Genomic DNA, 6,432 nt, shown 5'->3' with positions numbered 1-6,432 from the left:
TCTAAATCCGAATCGTGGTCGTTGTCATGGTCGTCCGCCATGGTGATGGGATGACTTCCAGGTTCCCCGGCAACGGCGCCAATGTTCCGAGGGTTACCTGAAACTGTAGGTCGATCTCGGACGAGATCTTCTATACTGGTCGGAGATGACGTGTCCGGCTGGTGGGTGGCGGCCGGAGCTATCGTGTCCGACTTGTTGAGCTGGCTACACTGCTAATTCTTCGTCACCGGAGGGTTGGGGTACCTGCAAGGGACTCCGATGCTTAAGTTAGCAAGGGTATTAACAGGTTTTTAGTAGAATCAGAGTATGAGTTATACCTGGGTGCTCCAGTGTATTTATAATGGTCGTGGGCTGTCCTTCTTAGATAAGATAAGTTAGTTATCTTATCTTCGGGTGAGGTTAGCTTATCTTTAAGGGAACCGCCTTTATCTCTATAGGCTTGGACTGCCGTTGGATATGGGTCGTGTTCCTCTATTTGGGCCCTTTACTGGGCTTTCCTGACAGTTTGGCCGATTTCTTTGAGAAGAGGTCGGATAGTCAGACCTGAAGAGGTTGGTCGCCTTGTCGCTAAACATCCCGGGTCAAACAGCTCGACCCAGGGTATGAATAATAGTCATACTCGAATGGACAGAATAAGGAACAAAAACATGAGAGAAAGTCAAGGTGTCACCTATTATTGAAATGATGGTGGAATATTGTCTTAGGTGGTATAAACATGTGGAGAGAAAACTAGCAGAACCTTTGGTTAGGAGGATAGATCAATGGTTCTGGGCAGAGAGGCACCTAAGAATACTCTAAATGAGGTGATCACGAGAAATTTAAGCCCAAATGAGCTTATTTCAGACACTATGAATGATAGGGTGCAAAGACACTATAAATGAGGTGATCAGGAGAAATTTAAGCCCAAATGAGCTTATTTCAGACACTATAAATGATAGGGTGCAAAGGCATTGTGGACCCATGTAGCCGACCCCACCTACCTAGTGGGACAAGGTTTTGTTGTTGTTTCTTAATTCTATATTTCTACTTCATATTCATTTATCCTGATATCCTTTTCAATTGATTCCTGATTTTTTAACTTTATGAGTAAAATACTTGCCCTAAAATTGGTTAATATAAATATAACGCTGTAAAGTTTATTAGAAACTGTATTCTTTGTATGATTGTGACTTCACTTTCATGGGGTTGGTTAGGTTGAGGCTTCTTGGTAAAGTCTTGTCAGCAGAGAGAGCTAATAATCCAATGGCAAGTGGCGAAAAGGCAGTGTAGCTCAGCTGGGAAAGGACTTTAAAGCGTCTGTGGTTAAAGATACAACTGTAACCAAAGCTATTAACGGAGATACAAAATCAGGATGTTTCCCTGTTGCTGAGCCAATTGCTGAAAGACTTGGTGTTGACTATCCATTTCCACCTCACCTTGAGTATGCTGACATTACAGTCTTTTGTATTTGTTGCTTTTTATTGCTTTAGGATTCCCTTGGCACTTAAATAGGTCAAGAAGATTAAATAAAAAACAGATTAATGAAAAGACATTAAAAAATCATAGTAGATTAAAAATCTGATTCTACTTATATGTTGTTGAGGCTGTGAGAGTATAGAATCGTGAAATTTTTCAATGAGAATTTCTTCAATCAAGTCTATATTTTGTATGTTCATTTAATTGCTCTCCCTCATGATTTTCATCTTTTTCAAGTCTCTCTTAACATCATGTTGTGTTTGGTGTTTACTTATTGCAGGCAATTTAAGAATAACATATTAGGCGAAGCAGAATGCCACTGCAACCTACAGTATCTTACAATTTGTATATTTGTTCTTCTATTTCACATGATGAAAAAAGATATAGATTATTATCTGGTGATGCATTGTAGCCATTTATTGCCCTAATGTTCAATTTAAAATGGAAACTTCAAATGATAACCACTGATAACTAACTTTGACAACTGTTATTTTAATCTATATTTTACTATTTTAGTGCTTTGCTGCTGAATACATGAATAGCTATGAATGATAATTATGTGTACTTATAGTATGTTGTCATGTATCCTACTTTTTAGTCGTAGAAAGTACGATGCATGGTTTTTGAACCATCTTTGCAGTGTGGTGTATAAAAATTTGGTTTGGTTTTGGTATACTGTAATCAAATTGGTCTAACAGGTATGCTTACCCTCCGCCAGATGAAAATATATTGACCAACATTGCCAATGCTCTGATTGCTGTTCCCCGATTTTACACTCAGGTTGTTCCAGTATTAACTGAGGATGCAAAAATTCATTGGTTTCTTTCTCTAGCACCTATGGAATTCTTTTTTTTTTTCATTTTATTTTATTTTTCTACTGAGTAGCAAATAGTGATCACAATTTTTCTACCTATCTAATATAGGTTCTACACTTAGTGAACAAAATGAACATTCCAGCTCCATTTCGTATGGCATTGCCAACACCGCCATTACCTCCACCCGTGCCAACACCACCACCTCCCCTTCCTCCGGTACCTTTTAAGCCTCAGTCTGCAGATCTATCAAGTGGTGAATCAAAGATGGAATCTTCAGAAGAGGTATCATCACCATTGCTTCCTTAGCTCTAATCCACTGCGATGTATATATGCAATGGAAAATGCTTAAATGCTTCAAATTCATGTAAAGCATTTATTTCATGCACGTCTTTTTTAATACCAACAAGAGTGTGTGTGTGTGTGTGTGTGTGTGTGTGTGTGTTTTCATTCATTATTCTTAAGTTGCCATAGGAAAGTAACAAAAAAGAATTTTAGGAGGTAGAGCCAACAACAAAAAAGACTAAGAAGCGTGCCAGGCGTGAGACAATTATTGGCCCTGCCATTGATAAAGATGTAGCTCATGAGGATGTTGGAATAAAACCAGTCAATTTAGTCCCAAAAGAAATCCCATTAATCAAGAAGAAGAACCCTGTTTTGTAGGTATTTGTTTACTTTCCATCTGATTGGTTCTTGTAGCATATTATTATAGCTTACAGTTGTTGCTTTTCTTGATGATTTTGCATATCAATATTGCTCCCAAAGAAATTAAGGATGAGTGTAAAAATGATGATAGAAGTCAAGATTTACAGGAGCTAGAAAAAGATAGTCCAGATCCACATAAATTCTTGACTCCAGAAGAATTAGAGAGTAGAAAATTGCCTCCTGAAGAAATATTATCTCTTCCAATGTTTAAGGTTTGTACTTTGAATGTAGCTCAATATCTACACATTTTATTGCTAAGTCTCATCCTTCTAGGTGTCGAAGTGCTACATTCTAAATATAGTATCTGCCTGCTGGGTTGAAAACGATTCTCATCAATGCCATAAATATAATGATTTAACATATGTTCATTGAATGTAGTGGTACCTACACTGTTCTGGCAAGTTTTATTAAATAAACAAAATATATTTCACTTAAAAATCTATTGTTTTTATATTACATTAATTTTCTCAAGGAATTTCATGCGCATCATATTGTTGTATCTTGTATCTATTGTCGTTATATCGGCCTCCATTAAGTAATGTCTAGAAATTTTTTTGTGATAATTTGTTTCTAGTAAAAGACTATTTGTAGACAGACTTGCATATCTAACCAGATTATCATATTAACTGATCAAGTTTTTCCAGTTTTCCATTAGCATTTGCAAACTGTCTTGCCTCTATTATGGAAATTGGTAACTACTTTGTGAGATCAAGTGTTGAAATAAAGAATTGTGAGTAGCTTAAAATATCCCTGTCTTGATCTTACTGAAGCTACCTTTATAAGTTTTCCTGTATACAATCTCAAATTTGTTTCAAGTGACAAAATTCTTTGTTCGCCCACTTGTTTCATCATTTTGTGGTTAATCTAACAGAACTTGACAACTGCTAATTGTTCAATGCATCTAATCTGTTATATGCTCTGACATTTCTTTTTATTTGCTTTTTTCTCAACAAAAATTTCTTTTAATATGTGAATATTTTCTAGTGGTCACGTACTTGGATATTATGAAAACATTGTAGTGCGAAATTCCATGTGTAATGAATTTGTGTTTTTGAATTGATGGATGGTGCAGAACTATACCACTGAAAATCCAGCTCCTGTGTTGTATATTAAGAGTTTGGCAAAAGATGTGGTTGGTGAAGATTTTTTTTCATATTTGGTAAGCTGCTATACTTTTAGCTGATTCAGATTTGGTTTTATCAGTACATGATTTGTGTTTAGACTAGTACATACACTTCTAAAAAAAATAATAATTACCTTAATGAGCATCTGAGTAGCCTAAAATGAATAATAACTTTACCAAATATGTGACATAATGAGTTCATTATAACATAATTATCATTCGGATGTCAATTAAGTTCTGCATATGTCTTTTGCTATGGCAGGGTGCTTGTTTGGAAGTATTGAGACTGCCAAGTCTTGCCTTCATGTAAAACTGATGCAGGTAAGAGACCTTGATTGGCTTTTAAAACGGTATGAATTTCATTTTGGTGTTGATGCCATACAAAGAGACTTCCAAAACAAATATTCGTTGGTAGCATAAGCATGACTAAAATTAATGACTAGTTCTGAGTTTCAGGAAGGAAGGATGAGAAGTCAAGCATTTTTAACATTCCCATCAATTGAGCTGGCTCATCAGGGACTGGTATATTTCTCACAGCAGACTTGCTTTCCTGTGTTTTAATTTCTGATATGTGCAACATGATTTCGTTTTCTGATTTTCCATTACGATATTTTTTATTCATTTGTCATATAGTTCTTCCAGAATTTGCTAAACCATGAGATAGGGCGATCTTATTAAATGGTTTATATCACATACCTTTGGTTTCAGAATCTAGTGAATGGATATGTATTTAAAGGCAAGCCAATGATAATCCAGTTTGGTCGAAATCCTGGTGCCACTAAAGGAACTTGATTCTGTGGGCACAGGAGGGATGCACCACTAGTTTTGTGATCTCAGATCTGAGAATCGCATGAGGTCGTTTACTCATCTCCCCTTGTCTAAATGTAAAACGATAGATGGCTAATGCTGCACCTTTATGTCGACTGGGAGATGACTCCGCTTTGAACTACATAGCTCCAGACGACATTTTGGAATGTTTGTGATATAGCATTGATCTTGATGCTGCCATTTACATTTCTCATGGAAGGGCGATTCCAGGTTGTAAAAAGTTTACTTGTATGATGAATGATGTTAAGTTTCGCAAGATAGGTTTGTAATTTGGATTAAGGTTACTATATTTAAGCACTGATGGTATTGCTTGTTTCTATAGAATCCATTCTACAAAGGATAAGCCAAGTAGAATTGTTGTTTCTATAAGCCATCGTTAATTCGTTACTGGTATAGGAGACAACTGAGGAAACACTAAATAGATTCTAGATTCTGCACTTTGTGTGAGGATCATGTGGTTGGTTAAATTTAGCATACAAAACATGATGCCTAAATTGTAAATTTAGTAATATAGAGCTACCTCTTTAAATCTTTGCTTCTTATAGCTGGATAAATGGACCCATAACATTGTGGGAAAAGCACAGTGAGCAGAATATATTAAACCAAAATTGGGGAATAGTTTAGTTTTTTATGAATTCAGTTCTTCATTTTCCCATGATATCTTGTCTCCCTCTAAATAGAACTGATGCATTGATTTCTTGATGTTTTGATTGTTGAAATGTTTATAATGTCACATCACAAGACCACCATCGTAAATTTAAGAAATGCAAATGATTATTGCTTTCTTGTGATTTACTATATAAGTATAAATTATGACATGAATTTTTTGATAAATTTACAAATAAATTGCATTTATTTATTCTCACTATATAGCTATTACAAATGTAATTTATATTATCGGTGGAAGCCAGTGATTCTAAAGTAACTAAAAATAATTAAAATATATGAATTGCGAACATTTTTGTTTGTGTATAATTTTGTTTAAATGAATGATTGATATTTTATTAGAGTACGATAAGTGTCCTCGAAATATTCATGGCTTTCATTTTTCTTAGCAATAAAAATATCTTTCAATAATTTAAAAACGTGGATAAGTACTCATTTGTTAAGAGAAACATTTTCTATTATCGTGAATGTTTGATGTGGCAAATAGAATGACGACATGGCTAGCACACTATCCTAATTTAAAACACTAATTTTTTAAATTTTAATTAAAACAAACTCCAATTTTAAAATGATTCATGATGGTGATTCCCAAATCTTTTAGATTCTCAACACCACTCTTATCCTAAACTTCTAAAACCTTCTTTATAAATTATTAAAGGGTATTTTTACCGATATAAAAAATGGGAGTCATTTTTGTCAAGAACAGAATATTTTAAGAGCATTATTTCGAAAAGCATTTTTAGTGGTTAATCATTTTTCTTATAAACCATGTGTATATCATCTAAGTTATATAAAACTTTTTGACAAATGCAACTTGGTTACGAAAGCCAAGGTAGTTATCAC

At 34.7% G+C, this 6,432-nt stretch overlaps 1 pseudogene; it reads left to right on the top strand.

Annotated features, from left to right (window-relative positions):
• Positions 1–1,170: 1,170 nt before the first annotated feature.
• On the top strand, positions 1,171–5,454 carry LOC112757500 (U11/U12 small nuclear ribonucleoprotein 65 kDa protein-like; annotated as a pseudogene).
• Positions 5,455–6,432: the final 978 nt, after the last annotated feature.

The sequence above is a fragment of the Arachis hypogaea genome, chromosome 16, assembly GCF_003086295.3.
Source record: "Arachis hypogaea cultivar Tifrunner chromosome 16, arahy.Tifrunner.gnm2.J5K5, whole genome shotgun sequence".
NCBI classification, from domain to species: Eukaryota; Viridiplantae; Streptophyta; class Magnoliopsida; order Fabales; family Fabaceae; genus Arachis; species Arachis hypogaea.
Note: the sequence above shows the minus strand (reverse complement) of the source record. Positions and strands in the feature narration are given on the sequence as shown.